This window comes from Gossypium raimondii, chromosome 8 (assembly GCF_025698545.1).
Source record: "Gossypium raimondii isolate GPD5lz chromosome 8, ASM2569854v1, whole genome shotgun sequence".
Lineage (NCBI taxonomy): Eukaryota > Viridiplantae > Streptophyta > Magnoliopsida > Malvales > Malvaceae > Gossypium > Gossypium raimondii.
In genome coordinates, this window is record NC_068572.1 from 48114715 (window position 1) to 48137228 (window position 22514).

The window sequence follows — 22514 nt, forward strand, 5'->3', positions numbered from 1 at the left end:
TAAAATGATTAACTATGATCTTTGAAATAATCTTGTAGGCAACATTACAAGGGCTAATGGGTTTGAAGTCCTTTGGTTTGGTCTAGGAATTGCCTTTTAAGATGAGGGAAATAATAGTTTTGTTAAGTTTTTTGAGGACCGTTGAATGTAGAAAAGACAAAGACAAAGAAATGACATCATTTTCCACAATTTCTTAGAAGTGTTGGTAAAAGAGTCTTGGTTTATCGTCAATCCTCAGGGCTTTAATAGCATCAATTTGAAAGACAGATTCTTTCATTTCATTGGTTGAGAAAAGCCAAATTGTTTTGCGAGAGGCAGGGCACAACAAGATTCTTAGACAATCCTTAATGAATTTCACATTCTCATTAGCTTGACTATGGAAAAGCTTCACAAAGAAATTGCCAAAACTTGTTTCATAGTTGTAAGATCGTCCACTCGGTTATTTTATGCATCATTCATATCTTTGATTCTGTTGAAAGCACTTTTGTGCTTGGTAGGTGGAAGAACTTTGTGTTTCTGTCTCTCAGTTTATGCCATTGCAATCTCGATTTTTTGAGCCAATGCATTTGTTATTACTCCACAAGTTGTTCCAGTTTAACTTTGATAGACTTCTCGAGTTCAAAGGATTGGGGGGAAAGAATATTTGATTGGGCAATCATGACGGCATTCTCTAGTTCCAATTTCCTCTTATTAAGGTCATAAAAAACATCTTTGTTCCATTTGCGAAGAAAAGAAGTTGTGATCCTGATCTTACAAACCAAGTTGAAGGAAAGTGATCCCTCAATGTATGAATACCAAGCTTTTTTTGATGATATTCCTACATTGTGGATGAAGGGTCCACGTGGCTTCAAAGTGGTAGGGTCTTCTTTGGAAATGAGGTCTTTTATTAATAGAATAATCATTGGACCATGGTCTGAATGCAATATAGGAAGATTGAGAACAGAAAGATTCAAGTAGTTGTTGAAGTAGTGCTCATTATCAAAGGTCCTGTCTAGCCTTTCCTATGCCACATCCTCCGGTTGTCTATTGTTAGTCCCTATAAAGTATAACCCTTTTATAGGGATTTTTGAAATATTACATAAATTTAGGCAGTGAAGTAAATCAGAGGCCCCCCTTAAGATCATTTGGAGCTAGGAGAGTATTTGTCCTTGTACTAAATAAGTTAATTGAAATCACTATCCAATTTTCATCGGTAGCAATAGAGTTAGAAAATTGACCAAGTTGGTCCCAAACCATTTTCCTCTCAATAACTTTAGGATAGTCATATAAATGTGAGCCATGTTTTATAGTTTTATCCTCAATGTAACAAAAATCAAATTTTCATTCAAAAGAATGGACAAAACCTTTTGATAAAGGAGTTGGAGGAAGCAAGCGGAAAAATATTGTATTCAGGTTGTTCGACTCAAGAAAGAAAGATTCATATCTGACCTGTAAAGAAGAAATAAAGAAAACAGAAACACTACAAGAAGAAATTTGAGAACAAATAATAAATAAAAATAATAAAGAAACAAAAGAAATGCAAATTCAGATATGACTTGTATTCAACTCATAATTTCTATAATAATCTCGTTCAGAAATTTTGCTCACGTAATTTTCACTAAAGCAACCATAAATTGAGTTCTTAAACTCAAAATCGAGCGATTCAAAGTTCGTTTTGAAGTTAAGATCTTCAAACGGTATGAAGACATCTCAACCCAAAAGTTCTTGGATCCCATCCAAAAAGTCGTTGCAATTCGATTGATTTTCCAAGCTTAAAAATTGGCAGCTTCGGTGAGTGGAATTTAATAAATTTCACCATATTCGTGCATGTTCTCCTTTTCCTCGAAAAGACTCGTCCTTGAATTTTGTCTTTTTTTGAATAAGAAAGAATCTTTATCATAAGTGGAATGAGTTAATTGAACTCCTCTCAAAGGATCAACAAATTCCTGAAAGAATCAAACAAGTCCATTAGACGAATTCAAGTTAAGGTTAGTGAAAACATAATCATTCCTCTCTTTTGGATAGGTTCTCTCTTTCTTTGCATTTTTTTTTAAATATGAATTGAACTCTCTAATTTTATCACGTAGGAATTTTTACTCACTAAAGTTGGACTATCAAATTGACTTTTATCGCTCAAAGTCTCTTGTCTCTCAGTTTTTTACATGAATCATCCTCATTTCCCTTCAATCTCTCATAAGAATTTTGAACATTGAATTCATCAAAACACAAAATTTAAGAGGATAATAAATTTTTAACTCATCCAAATTCATAGACTCAAAAAAAAATTCTCACTATCAACTTTTTTTCTTCACAAAGTTCACTATCATTATCATCATAATTCACACTATTACTATCAAATTTTTTGACATCAACTTTGAAACAATGTCCAATGCTAGATCTAAACTCAACAATAGGCCCCAAATCAAATTTACTGTTTTCACAAATGATGTCACTCATAGTTTCTTTCTCATTTATATCACCATCATCATTGATGATAGCAGTAGACGAAGACTCCTCAATAGGCTCTATGTCATACTAACGTTCCTCGGCTTGTAAGGATCGTGTGACTACTAACATCGGATCAAGTTAAAAGAACATGGATGAGAATTTCAAGGATGTTTTTTAAATGAATATGTTAGACATTCAGAGTCTTTGTGATCCTTCGCATCACACCACATGCACTTGCTAGCTCATTCTATTTGCTTCGCCATAAGTTGTTTAAGCTCACTAAACTTGCTATGTGTTCTATACCAATATCTTTCTTGACAAGTCCATGAACAATAGAAGGTTGAACGACATTGGAAATAACATGTTCGTGTAGGTTTTTTTTACAAATATGACATTTGTGTCTACTCCAAGGTTTATTATTCTCCTCTTCCATACTATGTCTGCGTACCATTATGAGAGGTTGAAATAAAAAAAAACACCCAAACAAGCAAAGTTGATCAAAGAAAATCAACCCTAACTGCTATGCACTCACAATAAAAAATAAACAACTTTAAGAGCAAAGAAAAGAAGTTAAGATTTTCTCGTTTGTAACTTTTAAAGAGTAATCAAACTCAATAATATTCAAAAAGGTGTGAGATTACGCTTTAACAAAGTTGACCTAAGGCTCTAAGAAGCTAAAGAAAGAACTCGACTCCAAAGGAAGAACTCTTTAACAAAGTTGACCTAAGGCTCTAAGAAGCTAAAGAAAGAACTCGACTCCAAAGGAAGTAAGTTGCGCGGAGAAAGGAGAGACAACTCTTTTGTACCTATTAACACAAGAAGCGAAAATGTATTGGAATGCGTAATAGAATAAAGAAAATCTAAAACAAAATAAAACCTAAGAATAGAATCAAATAAAATAAACTACCCAAAAAAAAAACTCGCAATTGAAAACAAATTGATTTTTTCGTTCAAGGTATTTTTTATATGCTAAAATCCTACAAATTAAACTGGAGCCTCTTTATATGATAAACATAAAATGTGGAAATTTAGGACACGGAATTTAACCCATAATTTTTTAATTTTTTATCTTTTTCGAATTTTCTTGATTTTTGTTAATTTTTTGTGGGAAATATTTTTTTCAATGTAGTAAAGTTCCAAGATATAATATACAAAATTTCAGATTGATTTAAATTTGTTTACCTACTGAAATCAATGCTTTTCCAAAAAGTTTCAGGATAAAAACAATTTTTAGAGGCTTTTAAGCAATACTGGTGAAAACAATGTATTTAGCACAAGAAAACAACTCAAAATGCCCAAATCTGATACCAAACAATAGTGAAGGGAGGCAAAAGAGGATCGTATTCATGTTGTTCGACTCGAGAAAGAAGGATTTAAATCTAACTTATAAAGAAGAAATAAAGAAAACGAAAACACTAAAAGAATAAATTTGAGACAAAAGAATAAATAAATAAATAAACGAAAAAAAACAAAGTAGAAGATGAAACAAATAAACCGATAGATGTGATGGATAGATGGATAAGTGTCCAATTGAACCCTTTGAGGTATAAATCCCAACAAACTCAATTAATGACTCTAATCAACCATTTAAGAAATAATTCCTTGACAGATTGAAAAATGAATTCCCACGACTCTTTGAAGAAAATCGAGAAGGAAACTACTTCTAAAAGTCACAAGAAAGAAATATTGTACAAAGAAACTAACTCCTAGAGTTGAAAAATTCGTTGATGAAAACAATTATATATCTAATGAATAATTAAGACACTTTTATATAAGCTATTTAAATACATTCAAATAAAACTCTTTAGACTGAAACTTTAATTCATCTAAACAAGTAGTTTTAAACTAAACTTTCTTGTTGATTAAAAAAATAAAACTCTTAAATAACTTAAAATATTTTAAAAATATATCCAAAATTTGGAATAAATAAATAATAAAATAATAACCTAATAAATACAATATTGGGCTCATATATAATAAAAATTAAACTCAAAATCGAACCCAATATGATTTGAACTAAAATTAAAAGCCTGAAACTCGTAATCTCCGTAATAATCCAGTCCAAAAATTCTGCTCGCATAGTCTTCACTAAAACATATATAACTTGAGTTCCCGAACTCAAAATTGAGTGATTCAAAGTATGTTTCAAATTTAAAAGACAAATATTCAAACGCTATGCAGACATATCAATGTTTCAAATTTAAAAGACAGATATTCAAACGCTATGCAGACATATCAACCCAAAAATGCCTGAATCCTATCCAAAAAGTCGTTGCAAGTCAAGTGATTTTCCAAACTTTAAAATTGACAGTTTCGGTTAATGGAATTTAATAAATTTCACTCCATCGATGCATGCATCACCTTTTGTTTTGTTGCTACCTTAACGATTTAGTGTTATTTGCTGCTAATCCTTTTCTTTTTAAAGGAAAGGCAAATTCATTAAAAATTATCAAGAGAAAGAAAGCCACAAAGGAGAAGGAAGAAGATAAACCCCTATTTGTTGCTGCTCATTCTTAAACAATAAAATATCATTTTTTTTTTGTTTTCTATTTTTGCCTTATTAGCTAACCCATGCCTTATTTTCAGCGGTACCAGAAATGATAGTTTTGGAAATCAATTTTTTGATGATGTAGCCAGTAAATATTATTTATTAATATTTACGAGGTTATTACAATATTATATTGAATTCCAGTCTAATAATTTTAGTTATGTGGAAAGTTAGTCATTGTACAAGTCATAGTTCAAATATCTTGAATTATGCCTAACTTAAATTAACATCGACTCATTAGACATTTTCACCAATAATACATTTACGAGGATAATAAGTCATTCACAGTTCTGATTAGAGGTACTACCTAACCTAATTCACTAATAAAAATGAGGAATTCTGGCCAAGTTAGAATAAAAACAAAATATAAAAAAAAACGTTGATAAGTTCGGGATTGTTGACTGGATGCTAAAGTCGTAGTTCAAATATCTTGAATTATACCTAACTTGTGCACGAAAAACAAACCGTATGTTGAGCAATGGAACTCAGTAGTATTTCTATGATTCAAATAACAAATTTTCAAGTTAAGAAAATTGTAACATCCAACTAGTCTGTCATTCATATCAAGTGGAAAACCAATTCATTTAGCATTGCAATAGAAGTGATCAATTCCATTTAGGGCCAGTTCTTTATTGCTTTTAAGAAGTGCTTTTGAGAAGTGCTTTTGAGAAATTTGGGTGTTTGGCATTGGTGTCAAAAAGTGCTTTTGAAGAATAAAATGTCCATTTTAGACATGAGATTATAAAGTAACAAATATGTATTTAAATAATGTTCAAATTAGTTAATATTATAATATTTTAGCAAAAATATAAAAAAATAATTTATTCTAACTTATTGTTAATATTTTAATATATAATATTAATTTTAAATATTTCTAAGTAATTAATATTAATTATTTATAAAATTTAATTAGAATATATAAACTATATTAAATATTTAAATATAAAATTATTTTTAAATTTAATTAATGCTTTTAACACATTTGTATTATTTTATTTTAAAATGTATTTGAATATATAACTCATATTATATACTAACATAACATAGAAAACATAAACCTAACTAATTAAAATATTACATATATTTGGATTAAAGTTTTAAAAGGGATAATATTTATATACTAAATATAAGTACTAAAAATTTTACAATAGTATTTACAACTTAAAGCGAATTCATTAAACTAGAAGCTATAGCATCTCTTGTTAATTCCATTTCAAAACCACTCGAATTGTTTGATTCACCGTCATTAACCCTAGATTATATTCTAGATTATATTCTAGATCCAAATCAAACAAAGGAGTGCAGTTTAAGACATCAACAATTGAAATGCATTTATTTATGATTAGAGTTATTTGCTATGGACAAAACTTCAATGCTACATACCCGAAATCGCTGATTGTTTTTACATTGGACATTTCTTCAGAAGCAGCAACATCGTGTCCTGATTTTTGTTCGCTCGAACACTGCATTGAGTTTTTAGTTAGCTTCTCCAACTCATCTTGTACTTCTCTCAACTCTGCTCTAAGATCTCTAACTATATCATCAGCTTCCCCTAGTTGTGCTTCGAGCTCCTCAATTCTTTTCTGTTGATTCAAAGACTCATCTCCTCTTCATTAACCTACAATCACGGAGCAGACAGCAAATACTGTAGTTTTAAGCATTGGCTCAATTGGACCAACTATTTGTTTTCTATAGATAACCTTGAAAGCACACATTTACAAGGGTATGGCCTTGAAATACAAGGGAACATTAATAGAAGTTCAAGCTTATAAGATATGATGGATCACAAGATAACAAAATGATCTCCAATATAAGATACAAAATAAACAATCTCGATTATCTGCTTCAATCTTATGCGCATATACCAGTAAATTTTCATGAATGAATACATTAGTCTCAGAACATCAACAATTGATGCACAAACGGACAAAACATCAACAATTGAAATAGCCTCACTTTCACAGAACATATTTTGTTTAAATCTAAACTTTAGGATAATAACAAATAGACCAACTCAGCAAACATAGAATGTAAAATCTCATGTTAGCAAACAAAACATGTTCTGGCAATATGACGGAATAAATTGGATGGTAACCTGATCAAACTGAACTCAACTACACTTTAAACTTAAAAAATATAGTATAATGTCACACAGGACACCTTATTGCAAAAATTCAGACACAGAATAAGAAACCGTAGGTATTGATTAACATAAAAGGATGAAATAAAGAGAAAGGCTACACACCACTTTCATAAATGGTGACTGGAAGATCTTTTTGCGTGGGATTGATTACAGGATTGAGAAGCACATAGAGAGGACTTTCATTAATATCCATCAACTGTAACAATGAACAAGTAGAAACAACTATCAAAAGGAGAGGCAACCAAGTGTTTCAACATTATAGTTCCATTGTAGAAATAAGTCATAAATAGAAGTGGAAAAGCAGACCTAATCCATTTCTTCATGATCATCACCATATCAATCAAATATTTAATAATAAGCAACACAATCAAATATGCATTGAAACATAAATTACAAAGTAATTATCTATATATAACTGTGAGAGGATGGTTAACAAATCATACGGCTCTATGAATGTGCATATCAGATTCCTAGGCGTCGCTCCCAGTGGAGTACCATCCAAGTAAATAAAAATAGGGGAAAACCTTCTTATCCAGCACATATTGTCATATGATAAACACAATACATATACTCACGAGATTGAACCATAGCTAAACCGAGACAAGCAGAACTCATCCATCTTCTAATGCAGACAGAAATTAGATAAAACATAAAATGAGGTTTGAGACCACTTATCGTTTTTGAATTCCGGTTCCAAAATCAAATTTCACAGTTTAAATCAAAGAAGAAATAGCTGGACAACAAACAGAAAAATAATAAGTTGCCAATTAACCGTAAAAAACGAAAAGAAATGAAAAGAAACAAGAGAAGTTACCTCTGCCATGAAGGTATCCGGTAAAATGAGTCCGGCATATCTGCAAAAAAGCATTTAACACCCTGGGGAATCGGCTAAATGGCAAACCAAAACTTTTACTACATTGAATCTTGCCGAATCAAACACTTTTCAGATAAGTTTAGTTGAATAGTTACCATAAGCATTAGCAATCAACATATCAAAAGAAAGTATTTTAATTTAATATTGAAAAAGTTTCAAACTTCAATGATCAACAGATGTAAATTATCATAAAAGAAAATATTATTATATTCTCCATTATAATCAATTGTATATAATCCTTACAACTTATAGCCATAAGAGCTTATTTAAACTAACCAGAGAAGGCACTCTCCTCTCTGCATTATGACTAGTTTTCTGTATTTGCTTTTAATTCATGTTTCTATCAAATCCTACTTCTTGACCTTTCTTTGCTTCTTCGGCCCCGGAACTTCCAATCTACCAACAGAACATCCACACCGAGCTTGAAACACGAGCACTGCTCTTCCGTTAACAGGCGATATCTTCTTTAACTCGGTTTTTAATTCCTTATGATGATCCAGGGGCAACTCGAAGAGCCCTCTTTTAGCACCATCTTTAACCAAAGTGTTGGAGTTCTTAACACACTCTTCGGTTTCCAATTGGATATCGAATTCAGCTGCTTTCCTAAGACCTCTACAATTAGGGTTCCTGCATTTCCTATTTGTACATAGAAGTAAAATCGAAGTAGCTATGGCAGCACAAGAAAAATCTAGTCCTATAGATGCATATATCATTAGAGTTCTCACAATTTCTTCTTTAAACAAATAAAAGGCAGCTTCAATCAATTCAATGAGTTTCAAAGACATACTTTATAGTTGGGAACAATAAGAATCCACAAGTAGTAATCACAGCAATTAAGATGAATACATCAATGGCAGCAGATCTTGATCTTTCACAAGAAGGAATTTTTAAAGAACTTGGTAAATAGGTGGATACCTTTTGTTTCCTTGACGATGATGATTTGGAGTTCATCAGAAAATCATTTGAATTCACGGAATTTGCCATGATTGAAGGCTGGTCAACGGAGTTGCAGACTGAGATTGAGCTAAGGAAATTGACCATTTGAAATCAAACCCAGAATTTTAAATTGAAAAGAGAAAAAAAGAAAGGAAAATTGAAACTCTTATCAATTTTCCTTCAATCCAAACACTAAATCCAAATTCAAACCCACCTCATACGAACTCAAAAGGCAACCAACTTTATTGTTTCCACCTCAAGATCAGATGATTTTATTAGTCCGCAAATGATTAATTTCGTTCACAAAACAACCAAATAAATGGAAATTTTCAATCACAAATTAAGATTTGAGATTGAATAATGACATGTTAGGGTTGCGAATTTGGAAAGTGAAATTTCAGAAATAGAGAAAAAGATTACGAATTACTTCTAGGAAGCTTACCTTCTAAGAAGCTCCAAAGAACCAGAGAAGACAGGTTAAAATGGGAAATTATCAGCTAAACGGACTTTTGGCTGAAGAAAAGTTAAAATTTTTAACTTCTCCATCAGCCAAAAAGCACTTCTTTGATGGTGGAAAAAATTCTGAAACGATGGCCGTTCTTCCTTGCTTTTAAGAAAAAATGACTTTTTGTTGTAAAAGTCTGTTTAAAAAGCAGAGAAGAACGGGCCTTTACATGTCAACACCTATTGTTAAGCTTTTTTTTTTCAATCATGAGTTAAACATTTATATCTTTAACATTAGAATAATCAATTCCATGTTCATTCCATAATAATAAACCATTAAAGTCACTTTTTGAAGTCGATCAATTCAATCAGATTCATTTCAGCCACCCCAGTGCTCGTTTCAAATTTATTCACATAGAAGTTCACGTATTTCCTTTATCACGATCCACATATATATACATAATTGATGCCATAACATTATACTATTTCATTTCAATATCTTTTATCAACTCGCAAACTCATACTAATTTTGCATAACTTATTGCATTACATTATTTTATTGTCAATCTATTTCATTTCATTTTCAAATTTTCAATTCCAATTATAATATCACGCCCGATAGAACCATTCATTATTTACATATCATATCCTGTAATTATTTTCAATTACATATCATACCCTAAATTTAGTCGTATTTGCGTACTCGTATCCTATACTATGCTCAGCTGGACGCGCTTTCCCTCAACGGTAAAATGCAACAGCTTTTTGACTCTTGTCGTGCCAAAACGTAAAAATAATTTAAAATCCCAACGATAATACTCTTTTTTAACCTATACACCCAAATTTTATTTTTTTCATTCACATCCTTTTTTCAAACTCTCTCAAACTTTTTGTTCAATATTTATTTATATTTTCATTTAAAAATATTATTTTTTAATTATATCACATTTTATTCATTCGAATCAATTTCTCGAGAATGGACACCTTTGTAATCAGCTTCGACGACAACCATATTTTCGCCCCCCAATTGCAATGGTAAGACGAAATTTAAATTTTTGTTATTTTTAACTATGTTAAAATTTATTTCTTTTGATAAATAGAAATATTATTTTATGTTATAAATAGGTGGATGATCGTGTGCTGGAGGCATTCATACATAATACAGGGGAGCCTCCGATCCTTGAAATTCGTAGGTACTTGCAAGAGGTTGGATTCTTGCATGCATCTCGCATGTAAGGGGGCTACAAACTTGATCTCATACTATCAGCACATTGGTGGAAAGCTGGAGGCTAGAAACACACAGTTTCCACCTTCCATGCAGTGAGTGTACAATCACACTCAAGGATGTAGCGTTATAGCTCAGTCTGCTGGTGTATGGATCAGCCATCACGGGATCAGCGGTGATTCGAGGAAAAGTGAACCTCTGTACGACAATATTGGGGAAGGTCCTGAATAGGTTCGAAGGTGATCAAATATCGATCAACTGGTTGGAGACAAATTTCGATAAGCTTCCTAACAACGTAACGGAGGAGGTTATACAACAATACACTCGAGCATTCATCATGAGGTTAACCGGGGGCATTTTAATACCTAATAAATTTAGAAATTTGGTACATGTAAGGTGGCTTCTACATCTAGCAAACTTCAATGAATGCGCAAAACTAAGTTGGGGGTCTACTGTGTTGTTTACATTATACTGGGAGTTTTGTCGGGCAACGCAACCGGATAAGATGTTTATCGGTAGTTACTTTCTATTGTTGCAGTCGTGGGCTTGATGGCGAATATCGTTTCTATATCCCAGAGTGAATGACCCATATCTGTACGTAACGATATTTACAATTTTGCTTTTTAGTTTGAATGGATGCAGTATGTCAGCCAGGGCTATGTAGTTCGGAATCAGGAAGAAGGTGACACCCACGATGTAGTAACAGGTATATTTTTACTGTATTTTGAGCCTATTTATGCTTTGATTGATCTCAGATCTTCACATTCTTATATAAATTCAAAATTAGTTGAATTGGGAAAATTTAAATCGGAGATGTCTAGAGTGTCTATAGAGGTGTCCAGTCCATTGGGGCAAACAATGTTAGTGAATCAAATATGTCCGAAATGCCCATGGGTCATACAGAATAAAACATTTCCTGTTGATTTGTTGATTATGCTTTTCGACGATTTTGATATAATATTGGGTATGGATTGGTTATCCGAATACGGGGTGATTTTGAATTGTTATAAAAAGAAGTTCAATATTCAGACATAGGATGGGGATAGAATTGAGGTGAATGACATCCATACCAATGGCCCGACATGCATCATTTCGGTGATGAAAGCTAATAAATTACTTCAGCAGGATTATTTAGCATATTTGGCATATGTTATTAATTCAAATTTAGTTAGAAGCCAGTGCAGTAAAATCAAATAGTATGTGAGTTTTCTGATGTATTTCCCGAAAAATTACCTGGTTTACTGCCAGATAGAGAAATTGAGTTTGCTATAGAGGTTTATCCGAGCACTGCTCCTATATCTATACCTCCGTATCAGATTTCACTTACAGAGTTAAAACAGCTGAAAATACAGTTGCAAGACTTGTCAGACCGTGGCTTTATTCGACCGAACATATCACCGTGGGGAGCTCCGGTATTATTCGTTAAGAAAACAGATGGATCAATGCGATTATGTATTGATTATTGGCAATTGAACAAGGTAACAATAAAAAATAAGTATTCATTGCCTCACATCGATAATTTGTTTGATCAATTGAAGGGAGCCTCAGTATTTGCAAAAATTGACTTGAGATTCGGATATTATCAGTTGAAGGTAAAAGAAAGTGATGTGCCAAAGACTGCATTTCGTACTCGGTATGGTCATTATGAATTTTTGGTGATGCCATTCAGGTTAACTAACACCCCAACTACTTTTATAGATTTAATAAATCGTATTTTCCAACCATATTTGGATCAGTTTGTGGTAGTCTTCATTGATGATATACTGGTCTATTCAAAGTCAGAGTCAGAGCATGATCAGCATATCAGAATTGTACTACAGATATTACGGGAGAAGCAGTTGTATGGAAAGCTTAGAAAATGTGAATTTTGGTTATCAGAAGTTGTATTTCTAGGACATGTGGTGTCGGCAGATGGAATCAAAGTTGATCCGAAAAAGATTGAAGTAATTGTTCAGTGGAAAGTACTGAAGAATGTATCTGAGGTACGTAGTTTTCTTAGTTTAGTTGGGTATTACAGAAGATTTGTAAATGGATTTTTGAAGATAGCTTTGCCGATGACCAAGTTACTACAGAAGAATGTTCCTTTTATCTGGGATGATTAGTACCAGAGAAGTTTTGAAACATTAAAGCAAATGTTAACCGAGGCACTAGTTCTGACATTACCAGAATTGGGTAAGGATTTTATAGTATACAGTGATGCTTCTTTAAATGGTCTGGGCTGTGTTTTGATACAAGACGAGAAGGTAATAGCCTATGCATCTCGACAACTGAAACCACACGAGCGTAACTATCCGACTCATGATTTGGAGCTAGCAGTTGTAATTTTTACATTAAAGATTTGGAGATATTATCTTTATGGTGAAAAATGTTATATATATACCGATCATAAAAGTCTCAAATACCTTCTTTCGCAAAAGGAGTTGAATATGAGGTAGAGACGATGGATCGAGCTTCTAAAAGATTATGATTGTGTCATAGATTATCATCCAAGAAAGGCAAACGTGGTAGCTGATGCACTAAGTAGAAAAGCTGCAATAGAGTTAGGAGCAATGTTTGCACGGATCAGTATCAGTGATGATGGAAGTCTTTTGGCCAAGTTGAGAGTAAAACCGATAATATTTGATTAGATCAGATCAACACAATTAGAAGACGATAAATTGTTGAAGAAAAGAGAGATGGTACAGAATGGTACAGCAGAAAGTTTTAGTATTGATGATTGTGGAAAGAATTAGGCCTGTTGCATATCGATTAGCCTTACCTCTAGAATTACAGAAAATTCATGATGTTTTTCATGTTTCACTGCTTCGGAGATATAGATCGGATCCTTCTCATATTATTCCCACTGAAGATATTAAAATTAGATCAGATTTGTCTTATGAAGAAGAGCCGGTACGAATACTAGCTCGAGAAATAAAAGAACTAAGAAATAAACGGGTTCCTTTAATGAAAGTTTTATAGAGAAATCATAATGTAGAGGAAGCAACTTAGGAACCAGAAGAAATGTAATGACCCAAAATTCACGGGCATCGAAAAAGTATATTATCTGGCCTCCATCTTAGCAAAATGGGTTCATAAATAATTATTAGGAATATTTATGAGTCTAGTAATGTGTCTAATTAAGTTTTAATTAGGTGAATTTAGCTTAATTAAGAGTAATTAGGAAAAAAGACTAAATTGAATAAGGGGCAAAGATTGAATTATAGATTAAAAGAAAATAGAAAAGGGCCAAAATGGCAATTATGCCAATTAACATAAGTGAGGTGGCATAAGCTGTTAAAATCTAAGATTTTATATGATTTTTATTAAAATCTTAGTATTAATTATTTAAATTATATTAATTATTAAGTAATTAAAACAATAAAGTAAATAAAATAAAGTAAATAAAAGAAACTAAAGAAATAAAAGAAAGAAAAGAAGTAAAAGAAACAAAAAGAACAGCAGAAGCCATTCGAACAGAGGAAGAAAGAATAGGAAAGAAAAATAAAAGGGAAAACTAGGGATTTGAAGCTAGAAGTTTTAATTGGTAAGTTAAATTAAGCCTTTTTTACTTAATTTTGATGTTTTAGAAGCTTTAAAACAAAGTTTTGTTGAAATTAAGTTGAGGTATTGGAATTCATAGGTTTTAAGCATGGTTCATGTTGAATAAATTGTTGAATTAGGGATTTAATTGAATGAATTTCAAGTTAGGATTGATAAATGGATTAAATTGTAAAAGAAGCTATAAGTTTTGTGATTGAGGATTAAATTGAAAGAAATTTTAAATTAGGGTTTTATTATGAACACTTGATAGTTAGGTTGAATTTGATAGGAATTTGAATAAGAATGAAGTATGAATTAAGTTAGTAAAGTGAATTAGTTAATTAGGACCTAATTGAATATAAGGTGTAAATTGAATAGAAATTCAATTATTTGTTATAATTAGTGCTGTAATTATAATTATTTTAATTTTCGTAGCTAGCAAAGGAGCTGAAGCATCGGCATAAAAAGGAAAGGGAAAAGTTGTCGAGGAGTAATCTAACAAATCCGGGTTTGTATTACTATAATTCAAATCACTTTTTATTAAATGTTTTATATAAATTTTATATTTAATAAATGAGTATAAGGTAAGTATTAATATTTGAGTTGAATGGGAATTGGATTGGATGGTGAATGTGTATGTATAATTGAATTGTATATTGATTTGAATGTGAAATTGAAATTGAATAGTGATATTAAATTTGGTATGAATGTGAGAATTTAATTGAGATTTGGAATACCCTATTAGCTAGTTAGGCTAAGTCGGATATAGTTGGCATGCCATAGGATTTGGAAGAGTACGGGATTTATCGGTTTTGTCGATCAAGCACTTTATGTGTCGTATATCAGGCACTTTATGTGCCGTATTTCAGGCACCTCGTGTGTCGTATTAGGCACCTCGTGTGTCGTTTCAGGCACTTATGTATCGTATACTGATAAGGTACTATGTACCGTTTTAGGCACAATGTGTAGTACTAGTGTGTTTGGGTTGAAATCCGTATATCCATCAAAGTCCGGATTTGTTAATAGGGTGAATAACCAAAATTGGAAAAATTAAATGAATTTGATTGATTGTACTATTAAAAATGTGAGAAAGTTGAATTATGGATTGAAATTGAGATTGGAAATAAAAGGCATGAACTTAATGTTCATGTAGTGATTGAAACTGAGACATATGATATGTGAATGAAATTGAAGAATAGCTAAAAATATATATATTCTTATTGTTAATTAATGAAAGTTTAAGAATGAATTGATATTTGAAAAATTGGATAGTTATATGCTTGATAATTATATTCCATTATTACTAATATAATTTGAATTATGGTAATACCATTGAGTATGAAGTGCTCAGCGTATGGTTGTTTTCGTGCGCAGGTCAATAGGAGTCCAGAGTCCCAGTCCAGCATCCGAACAATCCCGACTCTAGCACAAAAATTTTGGTGATATTTTCTTCCTTAAATGAAAGTGGCATATAAGTGTTGTAATGGTCACTTTAAAATGTCATATAATTTTGGTTGTAATGAATGATGATATTTGGTGTTTTGGTACTAAGTTTAATAAAATGGTATGACAAATATGGTAAGTTTGGGTAATAAACTTGGAAAGAAATATGAATAAAGTTAAATAGTCAAATTTTATATGATTTTATGAATGTAATTTGATTATATGGTTAAGTCAAAGTTATAGACATAATTTAGGTATATTAAGTGTGCAAATGTATTGGTTGAAAGATTGATTTTGGATTGTATTTGGTTTGAAAATTGTAGGGAAGATTAGATATTTATAAAGGGATTATATTGAGTTCGCACAAAAAAAATTTTCCCCGAGTACCTGAATTAGTCCCGAATCACTCCTAACTCGTATTTTGGACCTCGAGGGTCCATCTAATGGACTTTAAGATTATTTTATATTATGTTTGATAATTATTTGTATATTAATTGTAAATTGTTCGATAGGTCTGGTAATGCTCCGTAACCCTATTTAGGTGACGGTTTGGGGTTAAGGGGTGTTACAAATTTGGCCGAAGATGCCACGTCGATTGCCACAGTAGCATAAGAGAGGACACAGTTACACGAGGGGTTCATCATCAGCTCCGGCGGAAGATACGCCGCCTGTGGCTATGCAATATCCGGGTCAGTTCGCTCTACTTATTCTAGTTCAATTCACTAGCCCCATGTTTTATTCACAAGTACCACCGCATTACGGACTACCATCGCACGTGACTGATTTTTCTATTCCCGTAGGTACATATTTCGGGACTTTAACGTCCCCCGCACACTACACCTCTATGTCGATATTGAGACGACTCCCATGTCAGGATAGATGACGATGTATGCACCGCCACCGATGACGATACTGATGCAGAAGCCCATGCAGTAGTCGGTGCTAATGTCGATGCCCAGGTCGATGCCAACGTACCTGAGATTTGGTGAACCTTATGGTTGCACACCTATATTGACCCAAACACCGCCCGTATAATTGTTTTATCGAGGTGGATCATCGACGTAACCACCGGATGTGGGAGTGGTGGATACACAATGGCAGGTGAGGACGATGCAACAATCGACCACGGAGGAAGATAATGACGTTGTTGAACATGAAGAAACTATTGTCCAGGGGGCAATGCTAGGTACATATTTAGGTGATGATGACAATGATGAGGAAGTCTACAGGCCTGCATCTCCTAATACACCTCTGGATTCACCACTAGTTGAATCTTTGGTTGTACGTCCGGTTGTACACAGAAATACTTTACGCGACTATCGTTCACCGCCTTGTGACACATATTCTCCCCAACAATACGATTGAGTGTATTTTTTATATAAATATTGTGATATAAATATAAATATGTCATAAATAAATAAACTAAGATTATTCATTCAAACAATTCATTTGTCTTTATTACTATCTATCATGAGTTATGCGTAAGTTAATAATAAATAACAAATTGAACCGAAGAGAATACTCGAAGCACGCTAATGAATATGAAATTTGGTTGAAAGTAATGTTACCAACGCTAAAGCCCCAACGTATCCTTGTACAGAGAACATGTTGTCTTCGTATGCCCTAGGTTTCTACAATACCTGCATAATTTTTGTTGACTATCTCTCTCCCAAATATCCATATTGTTCCTTATTCGGGTGGAATTCAGGTGACTTTTCAGGACGTGACGCAGGTCATTGTTTGGAACCAACTCAAACGGCGCTCTGGACATCGACAACCATATACTCTCATCTAGGATAGGTGAGAATCCATGACTCCACACACCGTGAATGCATTCTAATCAGTATATGTCATTGACGTAAGCGTGGACTCAATCTGTACTTTTCCATATGTGTCAATTGTATGTGAGCATGAGAACCGAAGTGCTTGTAATTTCCCACAATCGCAAGTCTCTTCCATTAGGTTCATACAATAAAATGCACTTGACATTTCCTAGTCAGGTCGAGCGTACTTTGTGACTCAAAAATCGAGGTTTTGACCCAAGTGGCACACTACATATATGGTGTTCACTTTCACTATACTTCGTCGAATCTCTTTCATCATATCACCGTAGAAAGTACCACCGCCCACTATCTGTCCAACATACGTCGTCACCCTTTTAGGAAACAAGGTGGCTAGTCAAAAATATGTCTCTTTGACAACCGATCTTACTAGTAAATGATGCATCTCTTCAATACGAAATTGATGCACTCAGCCAAGTTTGACGTCATGTGTCCGTATCATAAACCCTCATTGTACGACTGCATCCACTATTCGAACAATATATTTGATACATACACCACACGTAGGCATTAATGGTGCTTAGATTATTCAACATTTGATGGAATCGATGTTAGAAGAGCTCGTAACCTATCGAGAAATAGCTATCAGTTAGTATAATGAAATAACCTAGTATGATTATTCGATATGGAGTGAATACTTGGTTCGAACTAAAAACCCATGTCGATGACTAGATATCGCTTAATTGTCGAATGATATTTTTGGTGGTAGTTGGATCTCACATGTCGTATACAGTACCGATGATGAGTGTGATCTTAGAGGGCTCCGTAACGATCAATCATTGAGAGTATTGTGGTTCTCCTGATTGATATGACACATATGTCAGGTTGTAGGCAAATGCGACGGTGCAACTGGCTCAAGGAAAATTCCCAGTTATCTATCATTTCTCTAGGAGTTATTGTGAAAGCTATAGGTAGAATCTTCCGATTACCGTCTTGAGCAACGACAAGCAATAGATGCTGCTGATACCTTCCGTATAGCCAGGTGCCGTCAATTTGGACCATAGGCTTATAATGCCGAAATGTCTCTTTGCATTGCTCAAAGATAAAAAAAAACCAGTAGAATACTCCTTTCCCAGAGACCAATTGATTGCTGTAGTATGCTGGGCACATTTTGAGATTAGTTACGGAACCTAGTACATACCGATCTAGTACTTGACACCATTGGCATAGATAGTTATACGAACTGTCCCACCCATGATACAACTTCTTCATAGCCTTCTATTTTTCAACCCACACTTTGTAGTACGTTGGAGTGTACTGGTACTGGTTATGTATGTTCGCAATCAGCATCGATATTTGAATCTGGGGACTGGCCTTCACCATCGATAGAATAATGTCAACAATCATGGCTGAGTCTAGTCTCGGATGGTCTTGACTTGCACCCATCGCAACAAAGGTATGGGGACCGAAATACTTTTTTATCGTCCACATCCTGGTTTTCTTCCAATAAGACGCCATAATTTTTCACTTACACCTCATTTCCTTCATTGCATACTTTCCTTCGAATTTTTCACACTGTTCTTAAAACTGTACTACTTTAGTGCAACAATAAAAGCATTTTTGTTTGGGTATTCCATTCCAACTTCCAATACTCATACATCACGATATGTGCTTGCATGACTAGGTGTTCTATGCGGAAATTGTGAAAACTCTAAACCACCATTGGCCGATAGGTCGATATTCGTCATGTAGTGCAGAGGTTCATATACCCTGAATCGCGCATTTAGATCTAGAGCATTGTCCGATGTGTCATCGTCAAACTCGTAAGGTTCTAGCTCTATTGTACCCGGATTCGGTTCGAAAAATAGTGCCATTTTTGAATTATCCGGATTGCGCTGCCAGATTGGCTCAGGTTTTGACTCTTCTCCCTCGTTTGGGTCTACAACCCCCTCTTCCTTACATGCATCTCCTTTCTTGTCCATGCCTTCATTGTCACATTTGAGCACGGTGTTGGACATACCCTTACCGGTCCTGTCGAAAGGAGTAGGTCAAAGGTTCTCTTATAACCCATGTGTCCGCTAAAATATTCAATGGGTTGATGTCCGGTGTACATCGATGATCCCCCGGTATAATTGCTTCTGCTCTATAACATCGATCTAGTGCCGAAGTTGAAATCGAACGCAATGATTGAATGTCGAGCCCGAGTGTTTAGATTTGGGTTATGCTGATACCCCAACTGGTACTGACCCCTGAAGTTTAGATCGATGCCGGTGACCAATGTGTGTTTGCCCATAGCTGTTTCGGGGACATCGTAGTAGCTGCCTTATAGCAGGCCAGAAAACCCACCGCACAACTGTGTAATAGGAATTTTTACTTCAGCTTTAGTACTCATATTCACCGCAACGGTAGTCGAAGATGGGCCAGATCCATTAGCATTGGCGAACTCGACGTATAACTCAATAACAATATTTCTGCTTGAGATGTGCGATGATATAAGTGTCTCGAGATTCGTCTCGCTAATCACATCAAATAGCTCATGCTTATAAAGTCAACGGAAGCAAGAAATATGTATTACAACATTGTAATTCTTTCCCGGATCGATCCCTTGACTTTTCTCCCGACTCTAGTCTGTAGTTCACGCATTTGAATGATACTATTGAATGCAAATTCCACGAACTTCATTCCTACAAACACCACTCTGACCTCTATATTACAGATTTAACCATCGTAGTATATAACATATTTCACTCATCTAATCATTTCAATATCGGTAACGAATTGCATGAACAAACGTAAAAAAAATAAGTAGAGACTTGTCCAAAGGAGTACACACAACTCTTACAACACAAGGTTCTTCTGTTTGATATTAACTCGATGCATGTCTATGTTATGAAAATTACACCCATTTTATAAGAGAATTATATAGGGAGAAAGAGAATACATGCTTTGAATTTCATTTATGAATGTACACATTTGTTGCATATTGTATGGTGCAAATAATTTTCAGAACACGTTCAAAAGTCATATAATTTCATCATGTCTGTGCTTCTAAGAGATTCTATACTGCATAACGTGCTCTACAAGCATCTGAAAATGTACTTTCACTCTTAAAAGAAAGGAAGTTTGTTAGAGAAAACTCACCCAGTTGTTTACGTTTCCATGCTGACATGATAGAGAAGCATGCCTAGCTAAACGTGCTTTTAGAAAGCGTGTCCAGCTAGGTGCACTTCCCTGTCATGTCAGCAGGAAAGCTCCCCCAACTGGGCGAGCTTTCTCTAGCAAATTTCCTATTTCCCGATGTGAAAAGCCTGACACTTCGAATAATTCAGACGCTTTAAACATATTTAGATTATGTGCATCACTCTTGCAGCGCGCTTTCAAGATTTTTATTTACAAACAGACCTTTCCCTGTGACTATAAAATGGCTCAGACACACCAAGCTTCATCATCCCCTAGTCATATAATTTCTCTCCAATCCTCTCCATTCCTCCACTATAAACCATTTCCTAGTCTTAAAAATTTCAGTCGCTAAAAGTATTTGGTTTACATTTGAAGTATTCTTGAGTCGTCGGTGATGCGATATCATTCTGAGCCGCACACATTTCATATGTCATGCCAAGATGGGATAATTACTTTCGAAGCCTATCCTAGGAAAGTTAGTTATGGGGTGATTTTAATTTCTACGGTCAAGGGTGAAGTCGACGTGGGGGTCTCAGTCGATGGTCATTATGCGGTCATGGCTCAAGGTGTAACGAGAGAGCCTGTTGATGGTCATTACGCGGCCACGAGCTTAAACTTTTGGGGTACCTAAAAATATTGCCCTAAAAATGCCACACAAAATTTTGAGGGCATAATCATATGAAAAAAATTTTGGGTTTCCGCTATAATCGGCGTAACTTTTTCTCCGTTTCCAAGTAGTCGGTACCTTTAACCTTTCTTCTTATTCGAAGGTTAGAGGTACAATAAATGTGATACTCCTTTTAGGGCGACGATGAGTATCGTTATTAAAAAATGCATTAATAACTATAACCGCTGTCGTGCCGACCCGAGTTTGACCTTTACTATGCCAGAACATCCGCTCTCCACTTGAGAGCCCTCTTATGTCAGCCTCGATGTTAACCTTCAGATAAGAATAAAATGTTAAAGATACCGGCTGCTTGGAAATAGAGAAAAAATTACGTTTGATTACAACGAAACTTCCTAACGTTTTTCCGTATGATTATGGCCTCAATCTTATGTATGGTATTTATAAGGCATCATTTGCAGGTATCCAAAATGCTTGATCTCCTGACTGCGTAACAACCATCACCGGAGCTCCAGTTATACTTGAACCCGTGACTAGATCACGGCCGCCGACTGTGACCTCCACCTAGACGTCCACCCCTGGTCATATCAAGCATTATTACCTCGAAATCGAATTTCCCCACGATGGGTTCCTCAGGTGATGGTCCTATCACGCCATGACATATTAAATATATGTGTGCTGAGGTGTGTTATCATATCCCCGACCTCTCAAAACTACTTAAGAACTTCTGTCGTTTTAGTCAAAAACCCTAAACACTTTCAAAGTACCCTAAACCCTGAAAAACCAAAAACCTTAAAGACCCTAGCCCTAAAAAAATAAAAAAAACCCTAACCTTGGAGAGAGAAAGTGAAAATCCGTCTAACTGGACATGCTTTCTTGTCATTTGTGCAAAAAGTGCACCCTGCTGGATGCACTTTCACTTTCTCTCTCCTAAAAACGACCTATTTCCTTAATTAAAGTTTATAACAACCTAAAAGACTAACTAAAAAAATAGCATATTTTACTAATTTATCCTATTTAAATAATGTACTTATCAATTTTGGCTGCAGCACATGTTTTATTATTATATCTTAAATTGTTTCATATTTCGTATAATTTATTACAAGAATTAATTTTAATTTTAATATAAATGTCAAAAACTTAAATTGTTTTTCGATATATTCTAGTGATATATAATTTTAAATTTAAATATTTAGTTTATTAAAATGAATTAATCAATTATTCACCAAAAAAATAATTAATCGATTCAATATTTTATTCATTAAAAATTCACTTAGAAGGAGTGTAATAAGTTAAGAGTGTGAAGAGAAAAAAAAATTAGTTACTAAAATCATCTCCGCATATTTTTTAAACATTAATTTCATTATAA

General features: G+C 33.9%; 1 pseudogene; it reads right to left on the reverse strand.

Annotated features, from left to right (window-relative positions):
* Positions 1-1517: 1517 nt before the first annotated feature.
* On the reverse strand, positions 1518-9611 carry LOC105791806 (uncharacterized protein At5g19025-like; annotated as a pseudogene).
* Between the last annotated feature and the right edge of the window lie 12903 nt (positions 9612-22514).